Below are 21,389 nucleotides of genomic sequence, written 5' to 3' on the forward strand. Positions count from 1 at the left end.
ACAACAAGTGTCTGGCGCAGTTGTTAGATCGGTTACTGCTACTACAATGGCAGGTTATCAAGATTTAAGTGAGTTTGAACGTGGTGTTATAGTAAACGGCACACGAGCAATGCTTCTCAGCATCTCCGAGATAGCGATAAAGTGGGGATTTTCCCGTAAGACCATTTCACGAGTGTACCGTGAATATCGGGAATTCGGTAAAACATAAAATCTCTGACATCGCTGCTACCGGGAAAAGATCCCGCAAGAACGGGACCAACGACGACTGAAGAGAATCGTTCAACGTGACAGAAGCGCCATGCTTCCGCAAATTGCTGCAGATTTAATTGCTGGGCCATCGACAAGTGCTCAAACCATTCAACGGAACATCATCGATATGGGCTTTCGGAGCCGGAGGCCCACTCGTGTACACTTGTTGACTGCACGACACAAAGCTTTACGCCTCGCCTGGGTCGGTCAACACCGACATTGGACTCTTAATCTCTGACATGTTGCCTGGTCGGACGAGTTCGTTTCAAACTGTATCAAGCAAAAGGACTTGTATGGGTATGGAGACAACCTCATGAATCCATGACCGTGCATGTCAGCAGGGGACTGTTGAAGCTGGTGGAGGCTCTGTAATGGTGTGGGGCGTATTCAGTTGGAGTGATAAGGGACTCCTGATACGTCTACATACGACTCTGACTGGTGACACTTACGCAAGCATCCTGTCTGATCACCTGCAACCATCCATGTACATTGTGCATTCCGATGGGCTTGAAAAATTCCAGCATGGCAATGCGATGCCCACACGCCCGGAATTGCTACAGAGTGGCTGCAGGAACACTCTTCTGATTTTAAATACTTCTGCTTGCCACAAAACTCCCCAGACATTAACATTATTGAACATATCTGGGATGCCTCGCAACGTGCTGTTCATAAGAGATCTCCGCCCCCTTGGACTCTTAGGGATTTGTGGATAGTTCTGCTGGATTCATGGTGTCAATGCCCTCCAGCACTACTTCAGACATAAGTCGAGTCCATACCACGTAGTGCTGCGGCACTTCTGCGTGCTCGCAGGGACACTATGCGATGTTAGGCGGGTGTACCAGTTTCTTTGGTTCTTCAGTGCATGATAAATGTGTGACCCTTATTGCGAAATGTAACGCCCTTGTATCTCCTAACTTGATAAGAAATATTCATGTAGTAATCCTCTGCAGGCGTGAGCAGATAAATGAAATAAATAAAATAAATAAAAATAATATTAGGGTTTCGAAGACGGGACACAAACGAGAGTGTCCCCAGCGCTGGCCACTATGCCACCAGCTTAGCGCGTACTAATAATCATCTAAAGTACGTTGAAATTTTTGATGGTCGTTTTCTCAACGGTCGCGGATCTACGGATAATCCGAGACACGTATTCTCTTATTTTGACTCCTCTTCCACTTGTAAGTAGGCTGTTTAGGTTTTTATATTGGTAACGCCACGTAGCGCTCTGTATGAAAATCACTGGCTGTGCTGTGTGCAGTCTGTGGCTCGTTTGCATTGTTGTTGGCTATTGTAGTGTTGGGCAGCTGGATGTGAACAGCGCGTAGCGTTGCGCAGTTGGAGGTGAGCCGCCAGATGTGGGGAGTGAGATGGCGGAGTTTTGGACAGAGACAATAAATTTGTAATATTGGATATCGTGGACTGATATATATATTATGTCTTTGGACACTATTAAGGTAAATACATTGTTTGTTCTCTATTAAAATCTTTCATTTACTAACTATGCCTATCAGTAGTTAGTGCCTTTAGTAGTTAGAATCTTTTATTTAGCTGGCAGTATTGGCGCTCGCTGTTTTGTAGTAGTTCGAGTAATGAAGATTTTTGTGAGGTAAGTGATTCGTGAAACGTATAGGTTAATGTTAGTCAGGACCATTCTTTTGTAGGGATTTTTGAAAATTTAGATTGCGTTGCGCTAAAAATATTGTGTGTCAGTTCAAGCACAGTCATGTATAATTTTTCTAAGGGGACGTTACACACTGTGTGACGTTTCTGGGAAATCAGGTTATGGCGTTTCCCTTGTTCTCCTCATTAGTGGTGCGCAGTCTTCAGCGCTGGTCGTTGTGCCGCTATTGTTGGAATGCCAATCAGTGTGTACGGAATTCTCTAGAATCTTCATGAAAACCGTACTGCGCAATAATTATTATATGAAACTTCTTAGAAGTGAAGTGCTTGACGAGGACTGGAACCCGGAACCTCTCCCTTTAACAGGTACTCTATCAACATTTCTTCTGATCAAAGCGGTGCTATGGCGACTCATCAACAGTAAATAAACCACATAGGACGGACATTAGAGAACTGCGGACTGTTTAGTGTTGATGTGGATAAAGAATCGAAAAGACCGACTATAATTTAATAAAGGAAGTCGGTAGATGCTGAGGAAGCAGAGGTTGTTGCACTCTCGGTTCAAAATGGAACGCACAAATTGCAACAAGCGAAGGTTAGTACAGATTCGTGCGTCTGTGAAAAGATCTATGCGCGAAGCATACAACTGCCACCGTCACATCTGAGCAAAAGATATGACAGAGAACCCGAGAGAATTCAGGTCGTATGTAAAATCACTAAGCGGGTCTAAGGCCTCCATTCAGTTGCTTGTTGATCAGCCTGGTGTGGCAGTTGAAGATAGCAAAACGAAAGCTAAGGTTTTAAATTTCACGTTCAACTAATCGTTCACACAGGAGAATCGTACAAACATACCTTCATCTGAAACTACCTAGCAGATTAAAACTGTGTGCCGGACCGAGACTCGAACTCGGGACCTTTGCCTTTCGCGGGCAATCGTTAGAGTACTTTCCCGCGAAAGGCAAAGGCCCCAAATTCGAGTCTCGGTCCGGCACACAATTTTAATCTGCCAGGAAGTTTCATATCAGCGCACACTCCGCTGCAGAGTGAAAATCTCATTCTGATACCATCATTTGACCATCGGACGGACTCCTGTATGGACGACATAGTAATATGCATACCTGGCGTAGAGCAACAACTGAAGGATTTGAAAGCAAATAAACCACCAGGTCCGTATGGAATTCCAGTTCGATTTCAGAAAGAGTTCTCTACGGTCTTACCTTGCATTCAATTTCTCGCCCGGTGCAAAGTCCCAAGCGACTGGAAAAAAGCTCAGGTGGCTCGAATATACAAGAAAGGAAAAGAACAGACCCGCAAAACTACACACCAATATCCTTAACATCTGTTTCCTGCAGAATGCTTGAACATATTCTCAGTCTCAATATAACAAATTTTCTTGAGACTGACAAGCTTATGCCCACGAATCAGCATGGTTTTGGAAGGCATAGCTTGTGCGAAACTCAGTTTTCACTTTTCTCTGAGAACTAAGGATGAAGGACAATAGGCAGATTCCACATTTCTAGATTTCCGGAAAGCATTTGACAAGGTGCCCCATTGCAGGCTGTTAACGAAGATACGAGCATATGGAATAAGTCCACTGATATGCTAGTGGCTCGAAGACTTCCTGAATAATAGATCCTAGCATGTTGTCCTCGACGGCGAGTGTTCATCAGAGACAAGGGTATCGTCAGGAGTGCCCCAGGGAAATGTTCAAAAACGTTCCAATGTGTGTGAAATCTTATGGGACTTAACTGCTACGGTCATCCGTCCCTAAGCTTACACATTACTTAACCTAAATTATCCTAAGGACAAACACACACATCCATGCCCGAGGGAGGACTCGAGCCTCCGCCGGGACCAGCCCCACAGTCCATGACTGCAGCGCCTCAGACCGCTCGGCTAATCCCGCGCGGCAGGGAAATGTGATAGGACCGGTGTTGTTATGTATATACGTAATAGACATGGTTGACAGGATGGACAGCAATCTGCGGTTATTTGCTGATGATGCCGTGGTGTACGGTAAGGTGTCGAAATTGAGTGACTAGGAAGATACAAGACGACTTAGACAAAGTTTCCAGTTGGTGTGATGAATGACAGCTAGCTTTAAATGTGGGAAAATGTGAGTTATTGCGGATAAGTGGGAAGATCAAACCTGTAATGTTCGGTTAGTGGCCTGCTTGACACAGTCAAGTCGTTTAAATAGCTGGGCAAAACGTTGCAAAGCGGTATGAGGTGGAACGAGCACGTGAGAATTGTGGTAGGGATGGCGAACCGTCGACTTCGGTTTATTGGGATAATTTTAGGAGAGAGTGGTTCACCTGTAAATGAGACCGCATATAGTACGCTGGTTCGACCTTTTCTCGAGTACTGCTCGAGTGTTTGGGATGTACCAGGTCGGATCGAAGAAAGACATCGAAGCGTTTCAGTGGAGGGCTGCTAGATTTGTTGCCGGTTGGTTACAATAACAGGTGTTACAGAGATGCTTCGGGAACTCAAATGGGAATCCCTGGAGGGAAGGTGAAGTTCTTTTCGAGAAACACTATTGACACAATTTAGAGAACCGGCATTTGAAGCTGACTGCCGAATGATTCTACCCCCGCCAACATATATTGCGCGTAAGGACCACGGAGATACTGGAATTTAGGGGTCACACGGAGGCATACAGACAGCCGTTTTTCCCTCGCTCTATTTGCGAGCGCAACATGAAAGGAAATGTAAGTAGTGATACGATGTACCCTCCGCCACGCACCGTACGGTGGCTTGCGGAGTATCTATATAGATGTAGAAGCACATCGTAACCCCTTTCACATCTGCGCCTGCCATTTGCGAACAAGTAATGGATTTTCTGCAACATTGTGTGTTATCCAGCACCATTAGGCAGAGATTAACAAACGTTGGAGTAGGGAATTACCGTACCAGTTATATGCTACCGTTAACACCGGGAACCATGGACTTCTGATAAATGGCGTCACAGTGTGTTCAGCGATGAATCGCGGTCCTTCACTACTTCGGATGACTATCGTGGGTCAGTATGGCTACGACCTGGGGACAAGCCCCATTCTTCTAATGGTGTTACTCCTGGCCTCACCGTTTGGGTGCCATCACGTATGACTTCACGTCACGACAGATAGTGATTGAGGGAACTCCGGTACCACAACGATACGTCATGCACATCCAGAATCTTCATGGGTTACCTCTCATGCGACAGTATCGCGATGCTGTTTTTCAACAGGACAATGCTCGTCAACACATGCTACATGCCTCCATGAACTGTCTGCGCGCTGTTGGAGCACTCCCAGGGCTAAAAAGATATCCAAATCTGTCCACCATAGAACATTCGTTGGACTGGTTTGGGTGTCAGCTCCGTCACAATGCCAGAATCCAGAGTAGCAGTTAACACCAGTTTTCGGCCAGCTTGACTCAGGAGAGCATAGAGTGGGGTCATTAAGCCCTTCCCAATCGAATCAGCGCATGCGTCAATGACAGAGGCGTACAAAATCACACTGCTAAATGGGCTCATAGAGTCAAGTTCTTTGTAAATTTGACGCGTAACTGTATTATGAAAAGACTAGTTGCTACTCACCATACAGCGGACATGCTGCGTCGCAGATAGGCACACCAGAAACACTATCAGAAAATGAACTTGTGACACCGAAAATACGGATACAATACCTTCTACGGCATCCAAAAGATATCGCCGTTTAATATCCGCGGCCGGCCGGAGTGGCCGAGCGGTTAAAGGCGCTGCAGTCTGGAACCGCACGACCGCTACGGTCGCAGGTTCGAATCCTGCCTCGGGCATGGATGTGTGTGATGTCCTTAGGTTAGTTAGGTTTAAGTAGTTCTAAGTTCTAGGGGACTTATGACCACAGCAGTTGAGTCCCATAGTGCTCAGAGCCATTTGAACCATTTAATATCCGTTGATAACTTATATTGAACTTCTAATTCTGAATCTTTAAGCTTTGTTACAGAAACTGTATTTAAAACGTAATCGATGTAATAGTGTATTTATTTCTGACTGTATATAGTTGATTGTAACTGTAATGAAAATCTTGTGAATTGCTGGGTAACAGCCAAGGGAACTTAGCTTAAATGTGTCGATAGCAACGACGAAATGACAATATCTTTGCATACTCTGCGTTGCGAGCAGAGAGGAACCAGAGGAGTTGGATTGATGAAAGAGGGAGGAAGTGTTCGTGGGGCGCTCCCGTAGACACTGAGTGCGGATATGATCGCGCCAGTGCAGGCGCACCTGATTCGTTAACCTGCGAGTTTTGAGAGCACAGCAGGAGTATACAGGCGGAGGAAGCTGCAGTTCTGACTATTGCCTGTAACAATTATTCGTGGCTCCTGAGACGACTCGGGGTTTTCAAACAGCAGCAGCAACAGCGGCAGTTTAGCATTGTCGACGGCTACATTCTCCGTCGTCCGCATAGCTACAACATCGTAAGACCGTAAAGTGACAGATACAGTATTACAAAGGCATTGCTCAGTAACATTTCTTTCACGGAGGATGAATAAATTTAATAATAACCTGCAATAGTTAAAACTTGTAGGTCACCTGTGTTGCCATTGTCCTCAGACATTATTACTAAACAGGATCCCTTTCCTTTTCTTGAAATCACCGAATGTCGTAAGAATATGGAAACTGATTAGCTATTTACTGCCAGTTTTGTTTGTATGGTAATGACCAGTTTCAGTCTAAATTTTCTACCTCAGAAACTGTACATTCTCGTATTTCATAACAAAGGCTTAACTAATTCGCAATTTTGGGTATCAACTTCATTCGAGTAAAGTAACGTAAAATTTCACAGGCAAAACTAATAACTAAAGATATAGCACAAATTAAGAGTGCGTGATTTTATTTATTCCATATTTAGCTTAGACAGTTACTTCTGCTGGCTGGGTATGTACTTTATCGTTGTTACATTAAAAGTAAAAACCGGTTGGTCATTTCCTTAAAGGGAATTCAGTTCAATCTTTCAATAATCAAAAGTAAATTACTTATCCTTTACTAAATTTTGCATTACGCTACACTGAGGCTACTGAAAGTAATTTTTTTTACATAACGAAGTTTCAGTTACATTTATTTAACCAGTAACTACATGTAACTTAACTGGTGTTGTCAGTAATATTTGTAGTAAATATTACCTGGTACCCTTTTCCGCCCTGTGTGCTTCGTGAGTGATTTCAGTATAACCCGCTCGTTTCAAAATCATCATCAATATTCAGATTAAGTTTGGAATACAATCTTCCTTCAGAAGGGTTTGTTGTACACTTTTCTCCAACTAACCGGTGATATTTTCCTTCGATAACGATAGCCTTACTGTAAAATTTCACTAGGCGCATGCGACCACGGTCAGTTAGACAGCAATTCAGTAGGCAGATTAGGAGCGGGGAGATCACAAACGTAAAATTGTGCCCATCTGCGACTCACCATCTCTGCTATATGGTGAGTAGCCACTACCCTTTTTATCATAATGTGCGACTTTCTATTTCAACTTCCCTTGTACGTGACTTTATTAACAGAATATTTCTCTTTCGTGATACACACAAATTTGTGTTTTACAATTGCATACACAAAAAGTTTGGCCATATTTATCAATTTTCAACTATTTCGATGGGAAATTTTATGAAAGTAAACAACTTACTAGTAAGTTTTCTTCACGTGTATCGTACAGCTTACGCAGTGTAAAAGTGTCTTTGGTTTCGAAGTAAATAAAAAAAATAAAAAGTACATATGGAAATTGTGCTACTCACGGTTAATTAATGCACGTGGTGGGAGATTATGAATGCTTTTTTTTTTTTTTGCTACAACAATGAAATCCTACATCAGTCTGGAGTACCATCTTGCTGTATCTTTGGTTCATAAATTGTGACGAAGCATTAATTCTCGTGAGACAAATCGTTGTAATATTTTATAGTTTATGTTAATAAATGTGTTTTATAATACAGGTCCGCTGCAAGCCAAATTTCTGTGTGATTTCGGCTTGTGAGATTTGAATAAGATCGTTAAAAATATTTGACCGTGCCGCCTATCAGGAAAATCTTTAACGTTATCTCGAAAATTGCAGATTGCTTTTTCAGATATGCAGTATGGCTAAATGTCAGTGAAGCCGACAAAAACTCTCCCACAAAAATCTCGTTTTAACATATGGCTCTTGTCTCACAATATTTTTGAAGGGAAGTTGCTACTGGGATTGCATAAATAATACACACGACTTTGAATAACACTTTGCTTTGAAATTATATTTTCAACATACATTAATTCAGCAATGAACAGCAGTAAGGATCAGAATCAATTTAGCAACGGAATGCGATGCGAATGCGAATGCTAATGAAAACCTCTATATTGTTTCGTCACTTATACATCAATTTTGAAAATACATTCTCATCACGTTATGACGCAGTTTGTATTACGTCTCTGCGGTTTAGTTTCTCCTTGCGCTTACATAACCTTAGTCACGGTGAGTGAACATTAACTATTAATACTTACATGTAACTAAGAAACCATGGAAACTATGTAAAAACTCTTGAACTGAAAGAAAGATGTGCCAGGTGTTAACACGTAAATATAAAGCTGGGTGATATTTTTTTCTGTTTCTGTAAAATTCTGCAAATTGTACAATTAAAATTCATTTATTAAATAACAGAAATTTTAGATTTTCATGCTTTCCACTTCGCTTAACAGATAGCTCTTTTATTACTGAAACTAGAGCAAGCCATAGGTCCATTGCTTCTTGCTTCCTCTACAAGCCTTTAAATATCTCAAAATTACCTTAAATGGAAATTAATTATATCTTCTTTTAATATTTAGCACGGGAATAAGATCAGACATTTATTTCTTTTGCAGAGGAGTGTTCATGTAGTCATTCTTCTAAAAGAAAAAGCAACCCAATTACACCCTCACTGGATTTACGTCTATTTTTAAGAGTCTTTCCAAGTGTGGAAGCAAAAGTAACTTATATCTGGGATAGGAGGAGGGAACAAATGATTTTTCGCTTGTTTTGAGAAACGTTGTCCAACCTCTCCTCATTACCAATGACTTAACCAACTGATTCGAAAATATAGAGGGGAATATTGAATTTGCAAGCAAGTGTTCAGGCAGCATCCGATGCAGTAGAAGTACTGCATGTAGAGGTTCTTAAATAGAAAAAAATGGTTATACAGCAACACGCACGAGTAGCTAGAATGACTGCAAGGTTAAACAATAGTGACTGAGCTAAATAACAAAGTAGAAACTGCAGCACACTTGGTGTAAAGTGGAACAGCAGGAACTCCATCTGTCGTAGAGAGTAGCAGAGTAACATGATGCCCAATTTTTTTTTTCAGAGTCAATGTGCTGGGAGTTGCAGCTAGGGAATTAGGGTTGCTAAAGCAGATTTCTGTCTCTGATGCTGAACGTCTCAGCAGCCCTGTCAAAGAAAGAAATGGAAAGAGAGTTATCAGGTAACCCAGTCCAGTAGTCGTATCATTAATTAGTGGAGAGATTCAGAAGATATCAGAGGGCTGATAACATCTTTCTACGAAGAACATAGAGCGGTGGGAACCTCATTAACGGGAGTAAGCAGAATGGAAACATCCTTTCGCCAGCAGTATCAGACTGTGCGATCGTTAGTGACGACGAAGGAGGCTGCTGTAAAGAGACAGCCGGGAAATCGTAAGAGTAAGGAATCAGATAATTGGCAGATTTCATGCACTGTCTACTCCAGTGTGCGGCGTCGATGCAGTAGAATTATACAAAATAATCCTGGAACGGATTTTCAGGCTCGGATTCGCGAATATTCTCAACTGAGTTAGTCCAAATTTTGAGTAGTTGTTTAGAACTATGAAACTATCACAGAAATAGGAAATGAGATGTGTTGGTCGACATTTAGTTGATAAGAGTCAGCTATGGTTGGATACTGTACCCCAGTAGTGCAAACCTTCTGAAGAACTTCCGGGGAAGAAATCAGCAGCAGTGGGTCAAACGTCAGCTGATGCTAAATCAGCGTATGATGCGAAGCGGGAGCTATCAGGCTTTCATCCTTGCTGAAATGTCTGCTCCATACCAGAGAGAGAAAATAAGTTCTCTGCTGTTCCGAAGAATTCTCGAACGGATTACGAAACAACTGTTGAAAGTAAGAGTACAGACATTAGAGAAAGCTGTAGAACTTATTGTTGACTGAGATGAACTCCTAGGTCAAACAGCAATCGTGAACATCGAAGAGGGGGAAAATATTGGCACAAACATGTCTTAATTTTAACTTTAATAATTAACAGCCTCAGATGCACCGTTTACATAGAAATTTACCTAGGTTTCAGTCGGGATAACCATAGTGGACAAACGGTAGCTACTGTTATTCTGAAGAAGGTTGTGTTCAAATGGCTCTGAGCACTATGGGACTTAACTGCTGTGGTCATCAGTCCCCTAGAACTCTGAACTACTTAAACCTAACTAACCTAAGGACATCACACACATCCATGCCCGAGGCAGGATTCGAACTTGCGACCGTAGCAGTCGCGCGGTTCCGGACTGCGCGCCTAGAACCGCGAGACCACCGCGGCCGGCGAAGGTTGTGTTATCCCGACTCAAACCTAGGTAAATTTATAGGTAAACGGTGCAACTGAGGCTGTTAATTGTTAAAGTTAAAATTAATACTTATACAGCTGCTGACAGGGCCGTGAAATGTTGAAGATATTTAAACAAACATGTCTTCTGTATTCGGAGACTTACCAAAATGCAAACACAGGGAGAAGACGGAGTATGGACAAGTAGGACATTACAAAATTGTTAAGGCTTTCGTGGCCACTTGTTGACAAACTGCCTATTGGCTTAGATGAACGTCGGCCGAGGAACCCGAGACAGAAGCCAATAGGCAGTTTGTGAAGTAGGACATTGATAGATGAAGTCATTCTTAACAGCAGATAAGGCGTCTAAAGAAGCTACAACCCAGAAAACAAAAACATAATTGGCACAATAGACGAAATTAGTACAATGAAGTATGAGAGGTCTATGCTCGTATTAAGGAGAGGGTGGAGCTCGGGAACGAAAGACAAATGTCCTAATTCTCTTGTTGGAAATTGCGGACAGATAGGGAGAGTAGCCCAACTACATAGTTCTGAAATAAGTAGATTACCTTCCACAAACAGAGGAGATCTTGACTCGCGTAATACACTCTTGTCCAGGATACATACACTATGTAATCAAAAGTATCCGGACACCCCAAAAAACATACGTTTTTCATATTAGGTGCGTTGTGCTGCCACCTACTGCCATTTAATCCATATTAGCGACCTCAGTAGTCATTAGACATCGTGAGAGAGTAGAATGGGGCGCTCCGCGGAACTCACGGATTTCGAATGTGGTCAGGTGATTGGAAGTCACTTGTATCATTCGTCTGTATGCGAGATTTCCACACTCATAAACATCCGTGGTCTAGGGGTTTCCGGAACGAATCGCCGTCGTGACCGATCGCTCTTCTTCGCAGAAGGAATAGCACCGCTTTTTCAGGGCAGGCACGATGACTTGATATTAGGGGGCGATTTCAATTGCACCCAAGCACCTAAAGATCAGCTGCCCCGAACTTGGGACACTCATCGGCGATCTCCAGCTAGTAGATACATGGGAACATGTCCGAGGAAATAGACCGGGATACACCCATTTCACGAGTCACTCGTCTATTCGCATCGATAGGATTTACGTCTCCCGTTCTCTCGCGGCAACAGTGAGTGACGCGGAGGGGTGGCCAGTAGCCTTTTCTGATCACGAGGCCTATATATGTGCCGTCACCCTTCGTCGCCAACGGGTGTGGCGCAGCCGGCATCCGTGGAAATTAAACCTTGCTCATCTCGCTTCTGCGGATTGTCGACGCGCCATCGAAGACACGTGGAGTTTGTGCGTCCGCCTCCTCCCAACGTATCCTACGTCGATTAGTTGGTGGTTAACCTGCGCCAAGCCGGCCCTACGGCGAACCTTTATTACGTATGGTCGTGAGACTGCTGCTTGGAGGCGGCAGACCCTTGATTTTTATTTCACTGTCCTTCGCGAATGCGCCTCCTTGCCACCCACACCGGAACGACAGCTGACAGTTCAGCGTGCGAAAGCACACATCGTAGCCCATATGCGCCGACACCTCGAAGGGACGATCGTCCGAGCGCGGACACAAGACAGACTCGCAACGGAACGACCCACCATGTACCACGTCATCCGAGAACGTACACTGCGAAGACGGGCGCTGATACATGCCATCACCACTGAGGACGGCCATCATCACACCACACAACGCGATATTGCTGCAGCCTTCTTCGACCATTACGCACGACTTTATTCTGCTCAATGTTCCGACCCGACGACTTTGACAGCAGTCTCACAACTGGTTTACGGCATTGTCCCACAGGATTTACAAACTGAATTATTGAACGACATTACGGTAGACGAAGTTATCGACACCATCGGTAAAGGAGCGGCGAATAAGTCTCCTGGCCCCGACGGGCTCCCTGTGGAGTTTTATAGAACTTTCCAGTACTTACTGGCTCCCAACTTAACAGACATCTGTTGGGAGCTTATATCCCCCGCGGTGCCGCTCCCTGCGACCTTCGTAGAAGGAATAATTATACCGGTTCACAAGCCTAAAGGTGGGGCTCGAATACAAGATTACCGCCCGCTAACACTCGTCAACTGCGACATGAAGATATTCACCAGACTATTAGCAAACCGTCTACGACCGGTCCTACCTTACGTCATCTCGCCAGATCAGACTTCCCTAGGGGGTATCAACAACATCCACACAACACTGTGTCGATACCGTGACTTAATAGCCCTAGCCAGGGCACGCCGCATCCCGGGAGCGCTGGCATCACTAGATTTTAGCCAAGCTTTTGATCGAGTGGATCAGGCGTACCTAACGTCCGTTCTTTAGCACATGCAGTACCCAAAGCAATTCACAGACGTCGTGATGCACCTCCTCCGAGGGGCGACTTCCAAAGTGCTCGTTAACGGGCGTCTCTCGCAGTCCCTCCCGATTTTCCGCTCCGTGCGTCAAGGTTGCCCCTTGTCGACGTTACTATATGCTCTGGCACTGGAACCGCTCCTCTGTGGTCTCCGTCAACGCCTCACCGGTCTTACCCTACGTGACGTCACATTTCACTGTACAGCATATGCAGACGACCTGGTTCTCGTGTTCCGCAATCGCGACGATGTCAACAGAACACTAGAATGGATTACCACGTACGGTGTGGCTTCCGGCAGCTGTCTCAACGTCGCCAAATCGGTCGCCATGGCCATAGGAGACGGGTTGACCCCAGCGTGTGTCGAACCCCTACAGCTTCGTGGCACTATCAAATGTCTCGGAATAGAGTTTCACGACGACATACGGCGCACCGCGGCTCTTAACTACCGCCGCTTATTACAACAAATTCGGGTCCAGATCTTCAACCTTCGTCTGCGGACCCTCGACATTCTCCAAAGGACACACTTCGTCAATGTTTACCTCGCATCGCGCCTTTCACACATAGCGCGTGTTCTCCCAATACCGTTACTGATGGCTCGACGTCTATTAGCGGCATTCGGAGCCTACGTCAGTACAGGCATGCTCTTCAAAGTCAGTTATGAGTCACTGACCCTTCCCCCAGAGCTGTGGCCCTGAATGTCAGGTCACACATCAAGCTGTGGCGCCACTACCCTGAAAGTTTGACAGGTTTGCTGTTGGAGTCCTTAGCTCCGCCCTCCCTTATGCCCCCACTGACGACGCAAGACATACCCCCACCCTTCTACTACTTCGGGAACTTTTACATTGAACACAGCTATGTCCGTATCGCAGTACCACCGACGAAACAGGCGTCGGCGCGGGATATATATCATGTCCTACAGCAGAGGCGCCCACCAAACATCGTGGAGACCAAAAGCCCTCAGGTTAATTGGAAGGTGGTGTGGAAGACGATTCACGCGATTCCACTGGACCCAGCCGTCCGATCCACATGGTACATCACAGTCAATGGTACACAAGTCACCCGATCACGCCTCCACAAGATAAACATGGCGGAATCGCCTCTCTGCGTAGACTGCGGGATACCAGACACGGACGAACACCGTTTCACATGTGGCGCGGCAGAAGACGTATGGTGCTTGATGCGATAAATTTTGTCGTATTTTCTACGAGTGACTCCGGAACACATTACACCTCGGTTTCTACTATTTCCGGATCAACAGTATTTCCCGAGCGCCAAGACCAGCGCTGTCACGTGGATCCGTGCGCATGCGGTACACTACTTATTTCACGATGGACCTAAAGATGTATTAGACTTTTGGAACTACCTACAAGAACGTCATTGCAAGATCGTACGGAACCCAAAATACAGACAGTATTTTTCTAATTACTTAGGGAGTGCCCTACGCGACCCTCCACGCAGCTGGATCATCAACAGGTAGGAGAAGATACCCATTGAGTGAGCTGACATGACTAAGTTCGATTCGCGGTGGAACAACATGATATACGTGAAGACGTTCCTGGATGATGAAGCGTAAGGAGAGTAGCGACACACCCTTCTGCATCCTGTATGAAGCACCTTTCTTTTTTTTCGTTTTCCCCGTATACATTACCTTGGTGTAGGGTAAAGTGCTACAATGGCTCGTTGGCAAGTTCTGGTGCCAGTTTTTCTGTTTTTAGTATGCTACGTTGTTGCTGCGGAGGGTGATCAAAAGAAAGGCCCTAAAGTAACAGATAAGGTATAGTTTGACATAAATATCGGAGAGGAGAATGTGGGCAGAATAGAGAGATTAGTCTGTTCGGTAAAACTGTTCCAAAGACAGTTAAGAATTTTGTTGAGATCGCACAAAAGCCTGCAGGTGAAGGTTACAAGGTAAGTAAGTTTCATAGAGTGATTAATGACTTCATGATACAAGGAGGTGATTTTACCAGGGGTGATGAAACTGGAGGTCGAAGCATCTATGGAGATAGTGCTAAAGCACTATGGAGCAGGTTGGCTCTCAGTGGCCAATGCAGGAAAGGACACAAATGGCTCTCAGTTCTTCATCACTACAAAACAAACACCATGGCTTGATGGGAGGCATGTTGTATTTGGAAAAGTGTTGAAGGGAATGGATGTTGCCAGGAAGATTGAATCTACACCTACGGATGCAAGAGACAGGCCAAACCAAGATGTTGTTATAGCAGACTCTGGCACAGAAACCGTGTCCGAACCCTTTTCAGTGGCTAAGGAAGAAGCGACCGAATGAAGATGTGTAAGTGGAACTCGAGGTGAAAGAACATCACAGAAGCAGAAGATACAATTAACTCAGTGGGGCAGGTCATTCCAGAAATGTTTGATAAATGATCTTTGCGTAACTTTGAACTTTTGTGTGTCTGTTTCTACAAGTGGAGAATAAATATTTTTTTTTATAAACAGAGAAAAAAAGGGGTAGCGTCTTTGATTCATAATCAAAACGTCTTCGGTCCCGGGTTCGATCCCCGCCACTGCCTAAATTTTGATAAATAATCAGTATTGGCGGCCGAAGACTTCCGGCATAAGAAGTCAGCCTCATTCTGCCAACGGCCTTGTCAAAGAGGGCGGAGGAGCGGATAGAGGTTCAGGGCACTCTCCTGTCCTAGGGGTGGGAAATTGCCCCTAATGGCGGAAGAATCAGCAATGATCAACGACATGAGAATGCAGAAGGCAATGGAAACCACTGCATTAAAGACACGTTACGTGTATCCACAGGACATGTGGCCTGTAATTGAAGAAGTGTCATGATGATCACTCCATTGGCAAAAGATTCCGGAATAGTCCCCCATTCGGATCTCCGGGAGGGGACTGCCAAGCGGGAGGTTACCATGAGAAAAAGATTGAATAATCAATGAAAGGATAACGTTTTACGAGTCGGGGCGTGGAATGTCAGAAGCTTGAACGTGGTAGGGAAACTAGAAAATCTGAAAAGGGAAATGCAAAGGCTCAATCTAGATATAGTAGGGGTCAGTGAAGTGAGGTGGAAGGAAGACAAGGATTTCTGGTCAGATGAGTATCGGGTAATATCAACAGCAGCAGAAAATGGTATAACAGGTGTAGGATTCGTTATGAATAGGAAGGTAGGGCAGAGGGTGTGTTACTGTGAACATTTCAGTGACCAGGTTGTTCTAATCAGAATCGACAGCAGACCAACACCGACAACGATAGTTCAGGTATACATGCCGACGTCGCAAGCTGAAGATGAACAGTAAGAGAAAGTGTATGAGGATATTGAAAGGGTAATGCAGTATGTAAAGGGGGACGAAAATCTAATAGTCATGGGCGACTGGAATGCAGCTGTAGGGGAAGGAGTAGAAAAAAAGGTTACAGGAGAATATCGGCTTGGGACAAGGAATGAAAGAGGAGAAAGACTAATTGAGTTCTGTAACACGTTTCAGCTAGTAATAGCGAATACCCTGTTCAAGAATCACAAGAGGAGGAGGTATACTTGGAAAAGACCGGGAGATACGGGAAGATTTCAATTAGATTACATCATGGTCAGACAGAGATTCCGAAATCAGATACTGGATTGTAAGGCGTACCCAGGAGCAGATATAGACTCAGATCACAATATAGTAGTGATGAAGAGTAGGCTGAAGTTCAAGACATTAGTCAGGAAGAATCAATACGCAAAGAAGTGGGATACGGATGTATTAAGGAATGACGAGATACGTTTGAAGTTCTCTAACGCTATACATACAGCAATAAGGAATAGCGCAGTAGGCAGTATAGTTGAAGAGGAATGGGCATCTCTAAAAAGGGCCATCACAGAAGTTGGGAAGGAAAACATAGGTACAAAGAAGGTAGCTGCGAAGAAACCATGGGTAACAGAAGAAATACTTCAGTTGATGGATGAAAGGAGGAAGTACAAACATGTTCCGGGGAAAATCAGGAGTACAGAAATACAAGTCGCTGAGGAATGAAATAAATAGGAAGTGCAGGAAAGCTAAGACGAAATGGCTGCAGGAAAAATGTGAAGACATCGAAAGAGATATGATTGTCGGAAGGACAGACTCAGCATACAGGAAAGTCAAAACAACCTTTGGTGACATTAAAAGCAACAGCGGTAACATTAAGAGTGCAACGGGAATTCCACTGTTAAATGCAGAGGAGAGAGCAGATAGGTGGAAAGAATACATTGAAAGCCTCTATGAGGGTGAAGATTTGTCTGATGTGATAGAAGAAGAAACAGGAGTCGATTTAGAAGAGATAGGGGATCCAGTATTAGAATCGGAATTTAAAAGAGCTTTGGAGGACTTACGGTCAAATAAGGCAGAAGGGATAGATAACATTCCATCAGAATTTCTAAAATCATTGGGGGAAGTGGCAACAAAACGACTATTCACGTTGGTGTGTAGAATATATGAGTCTGGCGATATACCATCTGACTTTCGGAAAAGCATCATCCACACAATTCCGAAGACGGCAAGGGGTGACAAGTGCGAGAGATCGCACAATCAGCTTAACAACTCACACATCGAAGCTGCTTACAAGAATAATATACACAAGAATGGAAAAGAAAATTGAGAATGCGCTAGGTGACGATCAGTTTGGCTTTAGGAAAAGTAAAGGGACGAGAGAGGCAATTCTGACGTTATGGCTAATAATGGAAGCAAGGCTAAAGAAAAATGAAGACACTTTCATAGGATTTGTCGACCTGGAAAAAGGGTTCGACAATATAAAATGGTGCAAGTTGTTCGAGGTTCTGAAAAAAGTAGGGGTAAGCTATAGGGAGAAACGGGTCATATACAATATGTACAACAACCAAGAGGGAAAATAATAAGAGTGGACGATCAAGAACGAAGTGCTCGTATTAAGAAGGGTGTAAGACAAGGCTATAGCCTTTCGCCCCTACTCTTCAATCTGTACATCGAGGAAGCAATGATGGAAATAAAAGAAAGGTTCAGGAGTGGAATTAAAATACAAGGTGAAAGGGTATCAATGATTCGATTCGCTGATGACATTGCTATCCTGAGTGAAAGTGAAGAAGAATTAAATGATCTGCTGAACGGAATGAACAGTCTAATAAGTACACAGTATGGTTTGAGAGTAAATCGGAGAAAGACGAAGGTAATGAGAAGTAGTAGAAATGAGAACAGCGAGAAACTTAACATCAGGATTGATGGTCACGAAGTCTATGAAGTTAAGGAATTCTGCTACCTAGGCAGTAAAATAACCAATGACGGACGGAGCAAGGAGGTCATCAAAAGCAGACTCGCTATGGCAAAAAAGGCATTTCTGGCCAAGAGAAGTCTACTAATATCAAATACCGGCCTTAATTTGAGGAAGAAATTTCTGAGGATGTACGTCTGGAGTACAGCATTGTATGGTAGTGAAACATGGACTGTGGGAAACCGGAACAGAAGAGAATCGAAGCATTTGAGATGTGGTGCTATAGACGAATGTTGAAAATTAGGTGGACTGATAAGGTAAGGAATGAGGAGGTTCTACGCAGAATCGGAGAGGAAAGGAATATGTGGAAAACACTGATAAGGAGAAGGGACGGCATGATAGGACATCTGCAAAGACATGATGGAATGACTTCCATGGTACTAGAGGGAGCTGTAGAGGGCAAAAACTGTAGAGGAAGACAGAGATTGGAATACGTCAAGCAAATAATTGAGGACGTAGGTTGCAAGTGCTACTTTGAGATGAAGAGGTTAGCACAGGAAAGGAATTCGTGGCGGGCCGCATCAAACCAGTCAGTAGACTGATGACCAAAAAAAAAAAAAAAAACATCCCTAGGTCCACTGTTTCCGATGTGATAGTGAACTGGAAACGTGAAGGGGCACGTACAGCACAGACCTTGTCTGTTGACTGACAAGGACCGCCGGCAGTTGAAGAGGGTCGTAAAGTGTAATAGCCAGGCATCTATCCAGACCATCACACAGGAATTCCAAACTGCATCAGTATCCACTGCAAGTACTAGATAGTTAGGCGGGAGGTGATAAAACGCGGCTCCTCATAAGCCACACACCACGCCGGTAAATGCCAAAGGACGTCTCGCTTGGCGTAAGGAGCTAAACATTGGACGATTGAACAGTGGACAAAAGTTGTGTGGAGTGACGAATCACGGTACACAATGTGGCGATCCGATGGCAGGGTGTGTTTATGGGCAGCGTTTGTAGTGCCAACAGTAAAATTCGGAGGCAGTGGCGTTAAGGTGTAGTTGTGTTCTTCATGAAGGGGGCGTGCACCCGCCGTTGTTTTGCGTGGCACTATGACAGCACAGGGCTACATTGATGTTTTAAGCACCTTCTTGCTTCCCACTGTTGAAGAGCAAGTCGCGGATGGCGATTGCATCTTTCAACACGATCGAGCACCGTTCATAACGCACGGCCTGTGGCGGAGTGGTTACACGACAATAACATCCCTGTAATGGAATGGCCTGCACTGAGTCCTGACCTGAATCCTATAGAACACCTTTGGGATGGTTTGGAAAGACGACGTCGTGCCAGACCTCACCGACCGACATCAGTACCTCTCGTCAGTGCAGCACTTCGTGAAGAAGGGCTGCCATTCTCCAAGAAACCTTCCAGCACCTGATTGAACGTATTCCTGCGAAAGTGGAAGCTGACATCAAGGCCATAGCCATATTGAATTCAGCATTACGGATGGAGGGCGCACGAACTTGTAAGTCATTTTCAGCCAGGTGTTCGGATACTTTTGATCACATTGTGTACTTGAGTTACTAACTTTACAAACTGCAACTGAGGAAGTGGCTAAGCTTCGGACAAAAAGTCCCCAGTCGGCGGATTGCAGCAGAGGAGAAAACCGTAAGACAACTACAAAAGCCATAGAATATTACATTCAATATGCTGTGTCGTACGGGCTCTTCATAGAAGAGAGCCGAGCTGCCTAAAATCCAGGAGCATGTAGTTCAGATTAAACTCAAAAGATTGAAGGAAGATTATGGTTTAGCCTCCTGCAGAGAGCTCAAATTCTTTCAACTAATTCCATCTCTGTATCTACAGGGGTCCACAGACAAGTGATTTTAGATATTCCCATAGGAAATAATGAAGGGGATGGATTCAGGTCAGGTGACCTCGCAGGCCACGGAATAGGGCCTCCCCCTCTAAACCAGCGACCAAGAAATATAACATTGAGATCGTTGCGGACATCCACACTGAAGTGAGGCGGTGTGCCACCATTCATATCGACATTCTCTCACGACAAGGACACGTTCTCCAACAACTCGGGCAGAACTTTTTGCACGAACCTCCAGTACAGGTGGCCATTCAGACGGCCAGGTGGAAGATATGGCCCAGTGAGATTGTCGCCTACAATGCCGGCCCAGATATTCACAACAACACGTACTTGATGGCACTACATCGTGAGAGTTTTCCTCATCCCACACATGGCTGTTCCTGATAATCACGATCAAATGAGGCCTCGTCAGTAAGCAGCACGATTTGGAGGAAATCTGGTCGATCAAATCATTGTAGGAGCAACCATTGACACAATGCGACACTTGGTGCAAAGTAATTCACAAGCACTGCGTGGACTCCTTGTGGGTGATATAGGTGTAATTGTTCTTCGTGGAGTAGTCGCTAGTATGTGCAGCGCCCATTTCACGAGCAATACGACGAGTACTTGAAGTAGTATCCAACACGTTCCAGCACCTTCTCTCCAAAACTAGGTGTGCGAGTGGTCCTCGCGTTGCCAGATCCCTGGTTTCTTATTTCCAGTGGATTAGTCTCCCGCATTCGTCGATCGAGAGAAGTAAACGCTCGTCCTGACGGATGGTGCCTGTTAAGAAATCGCTCCCTGTATGGTCCTTCAGCAGCGACAGCACTGCGGCCTACTTCTCCATACACAAGGTGCATGTCATTGAGTTCTGCGAAACTGTACCGGTGCTACTCCATCGTATTGTACTGTACGTCTCCGAATAGGACTGACTGAAGAATGGGTCTGTCGTTGATTCATAGCACCTTCGGTCATGGGACAATGTAAATACGATACAACAGAGCCCCCTTATGGGAAAGTAATGCAAACAAAACGTGCGTAATCAGGCTTGTCCTCCTTGTTCAAATATGTGTGAATTCCTAAGGGGCCAAACTGCTGAGGTCACCGGTCCCTAGACGTACACATTACTTAAATTACACTAAAGTATGCTAAGAACAACACACCTACCCATGCCCTAGGCAAGACTCGAACCTCCGGCGGGAGCGTCCTCCTCGGTCTCTTTCAGGAAATGTACACGTCAATAAACAGAGTAGTTCGTGTATACTTGAAAGAACGTTAGTGGTAAATAAGCTGGAAAACAGTAATGCTCGACAAAGCAATAGACAAGTTTACCTTCGTACCTCCTTAAGCTGGCTTCTCCGGCCTCAAAATTTAGCGCGGACTTCAATGCGAGATGCTTATAATAGTTTCCACAACGAAGCTTTGTTTCGAAACCTGGCAGAAAATCCAAAGAGATTCTGGGCGTATGTGAAGTATGCTAGCGGCAAGACACAATCAATGCCTTCTCTGCGAGATAGCAATGGCGATACTATCGAAGACAGTGCTGTCAAAGCACAGTTACTAAACACAGCCTC

The 21,389-nt window shown here is 44.6% G+C and overlaps 1 protein-coding gene and 1 pseudogene across 2 annotated transcripts in view; one reads left to right on the forward strand and one right to left on the reverse strand.

Moving 5' to 3' along the window:
- The window catches only part of LOC126092479 (uncharacterized), a 352,804-nt gene that overhangs the window by 221,338 nt on the left and 110,077 nt on the right, over positions 1–21,389 (reverse strand). The gene's annotated exons all lie outside the window — the stretch shown is intronic.
- LOC126092480 (peptidyl-prolyl cis-trans isomerase 5-like) lies at positions 14,464–15,180 on the forward strand (annotated as a pseudogene).

This window comes from Schistocerca cancellata, chromosome 7 (genome assembly GCF_023864275.1).
Source record: "Schistocerca cancellata isolate TAMUIC-IGC-003103 chromosome 7, iqSchCanc2.1, whole genome shotgun sequence".
In the NCBI taxonomy this organism is placed as follows: Eukaryota; Metazoa; Arthropoda; class Insecta; order Orthoptera; family Acrididae; genus Schistocerca; species Schistocerca cancellata.